Source organism: Lutra lutra, chromosome 3 (assembly GCF_902655055.1).
Source record: "Lutra lutra chromosome 3, mLutLut1.2, whole genome shotgun sequence".
In the NCBI taxonomy this organism is placed as follows: domain Eukaryota; kingdom Metazoa; phylum Chordata; class Mammalia; order Carnivora; family Mustelidae; genus Lutra; species Lutra lutra.
Genome location: NC_062280.1, coordinates 20,664,634 through 20,678,089, shown reverse-complemented (window position 1 = coordinate 20,678,089; position 13,456 = coordinate 20,664,634). Strand labels below are relative to the sequence as shown.

At 35.8% G+C, this 13,456-nt stretch overlaps 1 protein-coding gene across 22 annotated transcripts in view; it reads right to left on the bottom strand.

The window, feature by feature from the left end:
* Positions 1–13,456, bottom strand: part of MAP2 (microtubule associated protein 2) — a 288,045-nt gene that overhangs the window by 147,624 nt on the left and 126,965 nt on the right. The window contains exon 1 of one of the 22 annotated variants that reach the window (XM_047720920.1): positions 9,912–9,922. The exons of the other annotated variants lie outside the window; for them this stretch is intronic. The gene's annotated coding sequence lies outside the window, so the exon portion shown is untranslated. Of the gene's footprint in view, positions 1–9,911; positions 9,923–13,456 lie in introns of those variants that run through there. 22 annotated transcript variants of the gene reach the window in all.

Below are 13,456 nucleotides of genomic sequence, written 5' to 3'. Positions count from 1 at the left end.
CTTATATTTATTATGTTTACTATTTATTACCTGCCTCCCTCTGCTAGGTCTGTGAGGGAAATCATCTTTACATGTTTGGGATGCTGGTGTATCCAAAGCACCCAAAACAGTGGTCGGGAACATAATAGCATTCAAAATATTTTTTTAAATGAGCAAATCACATTAGTGGATGAATTAAAGCATTTAAGCACAAGACCAGTCTTTGTGTTTCATATTGATTTCCTTGCTCTATATATTCAGTCTTCCTTATAAATATTGCATTTTATATGTATTATAAATCACATTTTCCCATGGAATCAATTTTTTTTTTTTGTTTTTCCATTAAGGGATATATATTTATTTAAAATAGGAACTTGTCTCCTGCTTTCTTCGAAGTCTGCAAAGTACCCAGCACGGGACTATCAGCTCTTAAATGCTGAGAAAGAGGTTATTTGATAAATAATACTTGTATTGGCATTAAATATGTTAACATTTAATCTTAAGATTACTTAAATAAAATGAGAATAGTTAATAAATCAACATTGCCTTGTGGTCAAACTGCTTAGAAGTAGCTTTTTATTTAATTTTAAAAAGTTTAAGATTTTATTTTTAAGTGAACTCTACACCCACCACGGGTCTTGAACCCACAACCCCAAGATCGAGATTCACATGCTCTACCAACTAAGCCAGCCAAGGTATCCCTGAAGTGGCTTTTTATAAATTGACTATAATTACTATACTTTGCAATTAAAAAATTAATAATAGAAACAATAATTAAATACAATAGAAATAATAATTATAGTTTTACCTTATATTCTTAAATTTGTCATTTTAAATATAAGCAGTTATCTATTTTATAAATTATTATGCCATCCAAATTCACTGCACACTATTTTGCCTTATTTACCACAGATAACATATTTTCTTCCAACAAATTTTGTTCCCTTAAGAGCATATGGTGGTCAGACTCCATGGCCTAGCACCCTCTCCATTATAAAACCTACGGAGTCAGAAATTTCCATGGGATGGGTCTGAAATCCATATGCTCAAGGTGACCTGAATACCTGGAAAACCTGGGGAAATACCACTTCCAGGAGGTACACTCCTCCAGAGGAAGTCTAGAAAACTTGGGTGTGCTGTCAGCAGACTGAGCTCATGCTAATCAAAGGTAATCAAACTGCTCACAAAGCCTTGGTAGGTAGGGTTAATTGATGTTTTAGTTGCTTATCCCTTCAAAAGGACTGTAAAGGTGCTTAAGAGAAGAAGATATATCACTGGTAAGGTCCCAGTTCCTAACATAAAGACTCAATAAACATTTGTTAATGCAAAAAAAAAAAAGTATACTGTGGTTAAACAGACCAAAAAGAAGAAAGAAAAATGTCACAACTAGCATATCAGTCTGCATTATACGAAATGTTGAAATTCCATTACTTTTTTATATATAAAATGGCATTTTCTTGTGGTTCAACCTGATACCTGGAGAAGTTATAAAAGGAAGCAGAATGGAGTAGAGTGAACTCTATTGAGTGAACTCCAAAATGTCCCAGTCTCCAGGCAAAGGCAAGTCTTCAGTAGCCACTAATTAAAATATGACAAATTTCAAATCCAATCTGTGGCACCTTCCAAAATATTACAAATTATGAGAAGCATAGACCCAAAACTATTGATATCTTTTAAAGCCATGAGGTTCTATGATTCATCGAGGATCTGAAAATCTTTTAGAAATGTTTCTTGAATTCTGAGACAAATTCAATAGTAAGTCTCTAGATCTTACATTCTAAAATGCATGGGCAAATAGATTCAATGTAATATCATTGATAAAAGACATACACTCTATGGGATTACTGACTTATGGGATGAATAACAACTGTTAGGAGTTAAAAGACAATCACTAAGCACCAAAAGGATAAATTTATATCAATTACTCACATGGTTTTCTGTGTGTGTGTGTGTGTGTGTGTGTGTGTGTGTGAGACAAACTACAAAAATTATTAACATAAATAAGGCTAAATTATCCTTTATAAAAAATAAGTAACCAATATCTTGAGAAACTCCTACATAGGATTTTGAGAGCAGGTAATGGACAAATATAGATGGACAAGAATCCCCTCCCCCAATAAAATCTTTAAATCACTTGGCTCCTACCCCAAATTCTTCTTGCTTTGATTAAAGAGGATGAACTATATTCATTAGCTTGTTACGTACTTTATCTTTCATTAACTTTCTCTAGGTATTCCATGCTACTGAGCTGTATTTTTACTTACTTAAAATTGAAAATAGATTGTTATTATCCAGGCCTCAGATCCTCTAATCATTTGCCTATGTCTAATAATATTTAAATTATCTCTTATACATATAACACAGTGGAAAAAAACTTTAAACCAAGATATTCAGTATTTCCACTGAATTAAGATAAAGAATGACTCAGAAATGAGGTATGTTTGTAAAGAAGCAAAGAGCCTACTGACATAGAGGTCACCCATTGTCATCTTTGCCATCTTCAGTGTGCTTCTGATTAGATGTGTCTAATCAGTGGGAAGAATGAATGTATTCTAAGCAAGGAGAATGAGGAGTAATGCAAGATAACAGACGACTTCCCAATTGTTCTCATCTCATGCTTCAGTCCTCCTCTGAGTCATCCTGATCAGAGTGTGGCTTCATGGTTTTATTTTAAATCTTTGTGTGGTGATTTTTTTTTTCTAAAATTCAGTTATATTCTTATCCAAACATAAGTACAAAATACATTTCAAATTATTTTTGGGTTATGCACCATTTTTAACCTCAGAAGTATTCATATTTCTCGGGAAATTTTTCACAGGTAGTTTAAAAAATAACATAGTTTTGTTTTTCTTTTCTTTTCTTTTTTTTTTTTTTGAAGATTTTATTTATTTGAGAGAGAAAGGCAGAGGGAGAAAGAGAAGCAGACTCCCCACTGACCCGGGAGCCCAAAGTGGGTCTCAGTCCCAAGACCCTGAGATCAAGACCTGAGCTGAAAGGCAGCTGCCCAACCGACCAAGCCACCCAGGTACCCCACTTTTGTTTTCCTTTATTCCATTAATGCTCTTATTTCACTCATCAAGGTGAAGCCAAAAAGATGATGTAAATAGAGAAGGAGAGAGAGAGAGAGAGAGAAGTTTTTCTCATTGTCAGCACTCAAACTACAGTTTGCAATTTAGTGAAATAGCTAGCCCCCAGGCCATATTTAGGTTGTATATGCCATTACACTTAGGAAATGACAGTGCCTGAAGTTCTATTCTGCTCACATACTTTCACCAAAGTAAACAGAACTGAACTTCTTTTTTAAAAACAGTGTGATGTGAACTGCAGTGCTGAAAAATAGTTGCAGGTTCGATTCATCAAGTCATAATCTCATTACACTCGAAGAACTAAGTTGGGAATAAAACCCTCTCCAGATGTTGAAAAGAAAGCTATAATGGCAGAACAACTGAAACTCTCACACACGGCTGGTGGGAGTACAAATGAGTGTGAACACTTCTGAAAACTCTTTGGCAATTTCTAGTAAGATAAAATTTCTAGTGAGATAAAAAACCTTATCAACCAGTAATTCCACTTCTAGGTTTATACCCAGGACAACTGAGTACATATGTTTACTTAAGCACATTAAAAAAAAAAACAAAAACCATTCTTAGCTTTATCCATAATAACATGAAATTGGAAACCATTCAAATTCTCATCAATAGTAGAAAGTATTATCATATACTCACAAAATGGATTAGTACACTGAAAAAAATAGAATGAAAAAGAATTACTGTTGGATTCAACTCCATAGATGAATCTCATAGGCATAATGATAAACAGACACAAAGAATACATACTATATTACTCCATTCATACGAAATTCAGGAACAGACAAAAATAATGTTCAGAAATAGAAGTCAGAATAGTGTTTATGTCTATGGGGATTAAGACAAAGGGCAGTATTGACTAAGAGGAAGTACAATGCCTTCTTGACGTGGTGGCAGTGAATGTCGGGGGGTGTACAATTGAGATGTATGTGCTGTATTAAGGTATAGTATACCTCCATAATAAAAAAATAACAATAAAATAGGGGCGCCTGGGTGGCTCAGTCATTAAGTATCTGCCTTCGGCTCAGGTCATGATCCCAGGGTCCTAGGATTGAGCCCTGCATCAGGCCCCCTGCTTGGCAGGAAGCCTACTTCTCCCTCTCCCTCTCCCCTTGCTTGTGTTCCCTCTCTCGTTGTGTCCTCTCAGTCAAATAAGTAAATAAAATCTTAAAAAAAAAACACACACACACAACAAACAAAAATAACAATAAAATACTATGATGCCATTGGTTTAGAAACTTTGTTTATAGCAGCGCATTTTAGGATCTAGAATGAATATTCTGAAAAAGGGTTCCAGTCAGAGCGCACATATGCAGGTGTGTAACCAAGGCTGCATTAAGGCCCTATGACAATTATGTGCTTGTTCATTTGTTTGTTTTTTTTAAAGATTTTTAATTATTCATTTATTTAACAAATAGAGAGAGAGATCACAAGCAGGCAGAGAGGAAGGCAGAGGGGGAGAGGGAAGCAGGATCCCTGCTGAGCAGAGAGCCCAATGCAGGGCTCGATCCCAGGACCCCGAGATCATGACCTGAGCTGAAGGCAGAGGCTTAACCCACTGAGCCACCCAGGCACCCCTATGTGTTTGTTAAACAAACAAGCTGTGAGGGGATCTATTCCTTAGAAGGGAGAAAGAATTTTTTTAAAAAGATTTATTTACTTATTTGAGAGAGAGAGAGAGAGAGAAAAAGACACAAAGAGAAAACGAGAATGTGGGGAGGGGCAGAGGGAGAGGGAGAATGAATCTCAAGCAGACTCCATACTGAGCACAGAGCATGACTCAGGGCTCCATCTTATGACCCTGAGATTGTGACCAGAGCTGAAATTATGAGTCAGATGCTTAACTGACTGAGCCACCCAGGTGCCCGGGATAGAACATTTACAGGGGTTTTTAACAAATAAAAAGGAAACAGTGAAGTAAAAAAAAAAATCTATAGTAAAATGTATATCTTAGAAATTCAGTAACATGTGAAAAACTTATCTATAGCAATACAGTCTGAACTACACTATGATGACAAAAACATGGACAGTTAAGGTGCTTTCTATTCTGTACCATTCACACAAATCGCTTGCCCCCTGATGTCCATCATAATCACCAGTTTACTTCAAAATCGTCTACTTCTTTGCTTCCTATCCAAATCTTATACTTCCTTATTGGTCCACTTCATGTTTTGCCTTCTTTTATGAAGGCTTCCAGAACAACCCAATCACACAGTGCCATGAAGCACTTTGCTTCTCAGAATCACCATGATACTATAATGACTGATATAATATATGGCCTTGGGCTGGTCTTAGGGCATTTATATCCATTTATTTATTCTAATATTGACCAATTAAAAAGCATAAGACACAAATGATTAAGTACTTATAACATGCCAACTTCTTTCAACACATTGTTTTATTCAACAATTCTGAGAGTTATGAACTTCCATTTTACAGTTGAGGAAATAGGCCCAATTAAGTTTAGCTACATGCCAAGCACACAGCTGGTAAGTGGTGAAGCAGAAATTCAATCCCTGGACTTCTGAGTTAATTAGCTTGTAATTCAACCTAACAAATCTAAGTTGTCATCAGAAGAGAGGAGAAAATTAAAGAATTAACAATTTTCCATTTTCCTAGGGCACACAGACAGACTCTTTAAAGACAGATTCAATTAGTCTAAGTGTGCATAAAAGAGATAGTATTAGAAATAAACATTTTTACTTTCACAATTACTTCAGTTTCCATCACTTCATATGTAAACAATCTGTTTATATGAACATGAGCCTTCCTATAGTTAAGGAAGACCTTGTAATTCCATTAACTATCTATCTGGTCTAATCTTGGAAGAGCGACATGCATGGGATTTATGCTCATGCGTTTTGGAAGAACTTCAGAACTTCATTGTTTGGCAACTTGAGTTTATTGTGTTTTGAGTATTGAGTTTTGAGTTTGAGTTTTTTCTGCAGGAGTTTAAAACCTCTTGTGGAAATTAACATATGTCTTACAAGTATAGATTATAACAGTAAAATACCTGCCTTACATAGTCAATTACTACCCCCATTTTATTATATCAAGGTAGGAATAATTGAATACCATGGTTGATCTTAAAGGTTACATCAGAAAACATTGTATCAATATCATATGCAAATATCTGTCTTGTTTAAATTAACTTGAATTAATTTACAGTTAAATTCTAGGTGTGGGACAATTTTCTTTCAAATAACTCATTTCCTCCACTAAGTCTTTCTTCAAATATTATCTTCTCAGTGAGGTTTAACTTGACCCTTGCAATGTGCAATGCCCATTCCCAATATCCTTTATTTTATTTGGATACTTATAGTTTTCTAATATACTATATATAACTTATTTATTGTGTTTATTCTTTATTTTCTGTCTCTCCTCATTCATTTGTAAGCTCCAGGAAGGCAACACTGTTTGCCTTCTCATTTGTTCACTAATATCCCCCGGTACTTAGAACTGGGTTTGGTACATAATTGGCACACAGCGAATATTTATTGAACTCATGCATGCATGAGTGAATGATTAAAGTTAAAACAATGAAGGTCATATAAAAAGCATGAATTATCTCCTAGTAAATCTGAAGTCTAAACTGAAACAGTTGACAAAATCTGTAGAAATCCCTAGTTTCAGAAATCACTTGACCAAACACATGGTGTAATTATTTATTTTTGTGTCTTGGTTAACTATTTAAATATACAAGTTTTAGGCTTTTCATCTATGACACATTCATAGCCATTTTAGGTATATCTCTCTTTTTCAATGTTCATAGTTATCTATGTGTCTGTTTATTATTTATTTTGACAAAAATTCTTCTAGCATTTTTTTACATGCTTGTGAATCTTTAGTTATAACTTGCATGTTTACATTTAACTTTCCAATCATCTAAAAGTTGATACAAACTGCTTTCTTTCACCATATACAACCATCTTACAAGGAATCCATAGTTACAGGAGAAATGGAAAACCATGGAGGAAAATGATGAGATTTACAGTGTTGAGGAATTCTCACTCAATGAAATTTTCATTTAACACACTGTCAAGCAGAATCATCTTCAGGAGTTATGAATATCTTGGCCGATCTTCCTGGAAGCAGGAAATGAACCTTCATTTTATTGAATGTCTCTACAAAATGGGGCCATTATGATTTAATTGAAGAATAAATAAAGGCACAAAGGCAAATACCAAAATATCAAGTGCTGCATTGCATGACATTAGTTCTAAAATCCTGATTTCTTTTTGAAAAATGCTAAAAGGAATTATGTTATTCATTGCTTTCCAAGCTTTCAAGATTATTATCTCTATACCCTAAACCTTTTTCATTCCTTCAATATTTGGCAACTTTGTAGAATTGGAGTGTTAGCAATTCTTGAGAGACCAATCCATTTGAATTAGGGAGTCTTTAACCTTAACATTAGTACCAGATTATTCTGAAAATGTTTATATTCTACAAGCTCTTATAGCATTTTCTTTCAGTGTTAAATATTTCCAGATCAAATCATAAAACGTCTACTATGATGGTTTAATAAATGCAATGTCCTATGTGGGGTGATTTCTGAAAGTGTCTATATATATAAAAATGTATTTTGTGAATAGCCCAAATCCACATTCCTAAAAATTTATGAAATCCAAACGTATTCTCTCTGCAGTTTAGGGGAGAATTACAGCCAACAGGAAATACACATACAGTTTCTTAGTCCCTACCATTCCTCTTTCTCTAGTCCTTTACCAAGGGTACTTAAGAGACAAGAAGAGGGAATTAACTAGTGATGCAAGTAGCTATTTGAATATAATTGAAATAAAACAATCTGGCAAGACAACACAAACTTTGAATATTTAGAATAAATCCAATGCCATTCCAAAATTTGCACTAAAGTCCTAAATGCTCCTGTTGATTAGAATTAGAGAATATAGATTATGAATACAAAATCCCTTGTAAAAAGAAAGGGGAACTGGAATGGAGAGTGGGAATACTTTTATGTTCCATCTCACCATCAGATTTCTAGGCTACAAAAGACTCTAAATAAAAGATATACTGGTTTTTACATTAAAAGAATATATTAGACATGACCCATGTCTATGTATGGACATTCCCTCTCAACAGTACCATCAAATTGGCTAGAAAGAGTTCATGTGGGAAGAATTCTAGATGGCAATGTTTGAAATTGCATTACATTTATACTATCATTTTTCCATAGTTCTGAAGCTTTCCCCCTTTTGTTTCTAATAGTTAAAGTATACTTAAAGAAATAAGAGTGTTTTATTTAATATTTTGGGAAAAAACTCAAATTTTTTCTAGATGTAATCCATCTACCCTGACTTATTTTTCAAATGAATTGCAAGAGCATGCTCTTTGCAGAAGTAGCCATTCTAAGTGTCTGAGCCAATGAATCTGCCTGGGAGAGAAATTTCCATATCCCTAAGAACACTAATTTTTTTCTTAAACTGGAACACTCTTGTGTGTTTTTTCCTTCCTCTCCCATTCTCCATGCTTTGGCTAGCCCTTTCCAACTCTTTCTTCCCCTTTGAGCTCAAACTCATGGGGAACATTGACGGTCAAGAAAACAGGAAAATATTTAAGTAATCATATTTAGACAATCTTTTCTCTACCTAAGTCTTTGGTTTCATTTTAGTTGAAGGCAGACCTAATGTTTTTTACAGCATTTTCTTTCTATGATATCTGGTAGATTCTTTTTTATATTGGTGCAGAATAAATAATTTATTTCTCGGCTGTTGACTCAGGAAGAAAAAATGGAATCGGAAATGGGGAGAAAAACATTTAGCTATTGTGGTCATTGTAATAATACTTCAGCATGGTATCTATTTATTTCAAATTTAGTAGAACTAAGGAAAAAAAGACAAGAGAATAGAACGCCCAGCTTACAGATACCTTCTGCTGAGACACCTGTGAGCACATGAATGCCACATTAGAAAAGAGCCGGTAGTACCTCAATGACAGGTTTTTCTAGGTGGCAATGGCTGATTATAACTCAGAATTTGTATTTTAATTTGGGAGTGATCAGTAAAATGTAGGATTGATTGAGTGGTTGATGAGAGAAGGGAAAGTAGAACCTGTGTTAAGTGCATAAAGAATGCAAAAAGGGAAACCTTTGAAAAATTGGCAGTCAGGACATTTCATTATAAGCCAAGTGCAACAAGAGAAACTTATTTTACAACAGGGAAAAACTCTGGAAAGGGGGATGAAGGGTAGCGAAGGTTATAAAATGACATAGAAATGCTAAGATTGACCCAGTGCTATTTGTGCATCATCTGAAGAAAAAAAGTTAATAAAAACTGGTGACATGTGCTAGGAGGGCTGAGACACTCAAATCAGAAGGAAAAGTAAGAATAGGGAAGAAGGGTAGAGAAGAGTTTGAAGATCAAGAGCTTTGGAAGCAAACAGGGCTTCATTTATAAATCAGTGAGCCTGTCTGACAGGTGAGGCGGGCTGAGGCCCTTGAAAGATCTTATTCAGTGGCTGGCATTACTGAATGCCCAGCTGGGTCCGAACAAGAGTAGTTTTAAACAGGGACATTGTTCCAAAGAAATCTTAAGTTTCGTGTGCCCTCTAATGCAGCCTTATAAATCTTGAACAGCATCAATATTCACCAAACACCTGCAATCAACATTACTCCAGAATTTGCTGGGCACAGCAAGTCCTTGACAGGGAATATTTTAATTTGGATGGCTAGCCCTCTACTCAGGACTTACACGTATTGATGATATGCAAATCAGTTCAGTTCAGAAGCTGTCCCATCAATAGCATAAATTAACTGTATCCTATCATGAGGATTATCTTGGAAAGAGAGAATGTCACCCTCAATATGCCTACGGCCTAGAGGTGAACAGTCAGCAGTCTCTGAGTGAGGGAGGGAGAGTGAAAAACAAAGAGTATTTCATCACTATTGACTGGCTGACTGCATTCTTTAGGTTAAATGCTTGATTACTTACATAAAATATCTTTGCTCAGAAAAACTTTATTTTTAATCTCTGTGCAGCCTGAGAAGAGAATCAAAGATAGCATTTTAATCAAGAGTCCCAGATACCCCACATAAGCAAATAATGAGTGAAAACAATCTTAAACTGTGACCTTTGTGTTAATGTTGCATATTTCATTGAGAAATGATGACCTCTATCATAGGACGAGTTTTATATGAGTGAGAAGGGACTTGTGGCTTTCTTTTATACATTCTAGGTAACTTAGAGTTAGTAAACAAAGAGCTAAAGTCCCCAGAGTGAAAGATCACAAGATTGTATGAAAAATGTAAGAACAAAAAAACAGCTTTGTTGTTATGATACGACTTTAAGAACTTATAAATCACAGCTGGAAATAGATGATTAAAGGAAATTCAGATGTAACTCATTCTACAATGCAATTTAAAGACAATTTCCATTGAATGTGCAATTCCTTCCAACACATGTTGGCTTATTAGAACACCATCAACGAAGAATAAATTTTAAAGTCAAATTTAATAATAGATAAAGGGAAATGGTGCGAATATTCTTGAGGCCTGACTTCAAGTGAACTGGTCAAGTAGTGAACCTGTGTGAGGTGGCTGAACTCATTGTTCATGAGGTCACAAGAGTTGAAGACAACAGAGGTGCTCACAGTGAGGGGCATGGGCAGTCAAAGGAGATAGGAGGAGTCCTGGAGTCCTGAACAGCTGTAAGAAGCTTTGGCATAAACGAACGTACAACAGTATCGAATGAAAAAGGCATAAACAGAACAGCATCTCTATCAAGACAGATATACATCAGGCGTGTTGCAGTGAGGGTATTTGGGGGAGGCAAATGGAAGTGGAGATCAGAGATAAAAAGAAAAATCTTAAATAATGTGAATAAAGAAAATTTCCTGTTCTGATGATCACGTGTCCCCAAAAATGAAGAGCATGAGCTTAATTCTTTGCACCTGTGGTTTAAAACACCATCACCACCATCACCACCACCAACAATAGGTTGTGAAACCTTGAGACCCTACAAGATTATGAAATGAGATCCTGCCATCACTCCTCCCAGTACCATCTACTGGGCAGAGGCTGTGAGAGTGGAGAACATGACCATGGCTCCCACCATTTTTTCTGGGCTCCACAGATCTGTGCTAAAATGTGGGGTTTCACCATTATGTGTTGATTCACAAGTCTAGAGGTGGCCCAAGAGTCTACTGCGTATTTGTGTAACACCCCAGGTGATTCTGGTGCCACTGGTTCATGGAATACATTTTGAAAACACACTACCACAGAGGACAAGAAAGAAACGAAGGGTGGGAGAAAGAAAGAAAGAATGAATGAATGAAAGAAAAAAGAGGAAGGAAGAAAGGAAGGGAGGGAGGGAGGGAGGGAAGGAAAAGTTTGCTCGCCAAATGCAAAAGTATTTGTCGCTTGTGTCAATGAAACCAAAAGGGGTTCTTAGTATTCCTTCTTCATTAACTACAATCAGGTATACCCAGAAAGACATATTGCTCTAATCAAGGACATTTTAAGATGAACTCTCTTGTTTCACATTGACTGTTAAGGGCCAAATGAAGACAGAAGGAGGATTCCAAGATTGTATTTATGACATACACTTTAAATAAAATCTACAAATATTGCTCATAAAATTATAACGTTGCCTTCACCATTCTTGTCATATTTCTATAAACTAATGCAGGTTTTGTACTTGATGCTTGTGAATTTGGAGCCCCACAAAGCTTATTCTTTCAACTTCATAGTAACCATAAAGTTAGACATGTGTATGTCAGATGAAAGCACAGTATGACTTTAGCTTTCACAGGATTTTGCTTGATTAGGAAACCTCTACTGAGAATTTGGGGACAGCACAGCCAGCACCCATAAGGGAGTAGGCCTGTAAGTATGTTAACATGAACATGGTCTGCAAAGCTTCTGACTGATTTCAGAACTTGTGCGTTCTAGGCCCACCAAAATTAAGCTTGAGAAAAGCCAAAGGATTCTACTGTGATCTAGAAAACCACTCTAGGATGGGATAGGGAGGACAGGGAGCAGATGTCCTTAGTCCCAAACTGGGTTCTGATGGCCTCTGAAAGGTCTTGTTCTCGTGGATCTCTATAGATAATAATGAGAGACTTTTCTCAGGGGCTTGCTCTTGCTAAGGACTAATCACGTTTTGGAGCATCTATTTATATTCACTTATTTAATCTTCATAGCAGCTCTGAGACAGTTATTGTCAAGCCCATGTTATAAACTAGAAAACCAAAATTCAGATAGATTAAACTATTGGATATAAACTCCATTCATATCTGGCTGCAGGTATGCTTTTAAAACTACATTCTAGGGGCACCTGGGTGGCTCAGTGGGTTAAAGCCTCTGCCTTCGGTTCAGGTCATGATCCCGGTGTCCTGGGATCGAGCCCCACATGGGGCTCTCTGCTCAGTGGGGAACCTGCTTCCCCCTCTCTCTCAGCCTGCCTCTCTGCCTATTTGTGATCTCTGTTTCTGTCAAATAAATAAATAAAACCTTAAAAAAAAAAACTACATTCTAAAACAAACCAAACCAAACAAACAAACAGCAAAATGCCCTCCATCCTATTTCTGTGTATTCTCATCCATTCTGTATATAATCTAAACTGTTCCTAGCAGGGGGATGGTCAAAGAACTCGCAAAGGCTAATGTTTGGCATCCCCATCCTCCAGCTGGAAATTCTGACAATGAGTCCGCATCAATAATATGCATAATAATATGGATTATCTGATATCCAGGGAGCAATGGAAATCCAAAAACAATTTTGGAACTTATTTCTAAATCTTTTAATTTTCTAAGATGTATGAATATCCATTAAAGATTCCATTTTTCAAATGATGCCTGTTCAATTTTTAAAAGCTGCCTTATATTTGAAGTTAGTTGAAAAGACTAGGAGTAAAGATCTCTGTGTTTTGGTACTGGAAGCTGGAAACACCCCAGTGCATTTGGGTACCTTTGTGACTCATGTTCTCCAGCTGTAAGTGAAAAAGGATATTTTATTCTTTTAAAGTATAAGATGCCCAGAGGAAATAAATTACTAGTACTTAGAGCCTTGGACATTATGATAAATTCCAAAATATAATCTCCAGAATCACATTTGTAGATTGCTTTTAAAGTCAAAGCATACTTTCTTAAAAAACACTTTTGGTCAGTGAGCGAAATTATTTTATATTTTCATTTTGGAAAGTTCATTTCAGCTTTGTTAATTTTGGGGAACATCTGGTCATCCATCATGACTCTAAAGTAAAAAAAATTCCTTACTTTTCCTGAATTTATATCTACATTGTATCTTGTAATAGTAGTAACCAAGCCAAATAACATTCCTTAATTTATATAATGTTTGGCCCCACCAGAGTTAGCCATTTCAGGGTAAGTATCACATTATATTTTTGTATCCCTGGCATCTAGTAGAGTGCCAA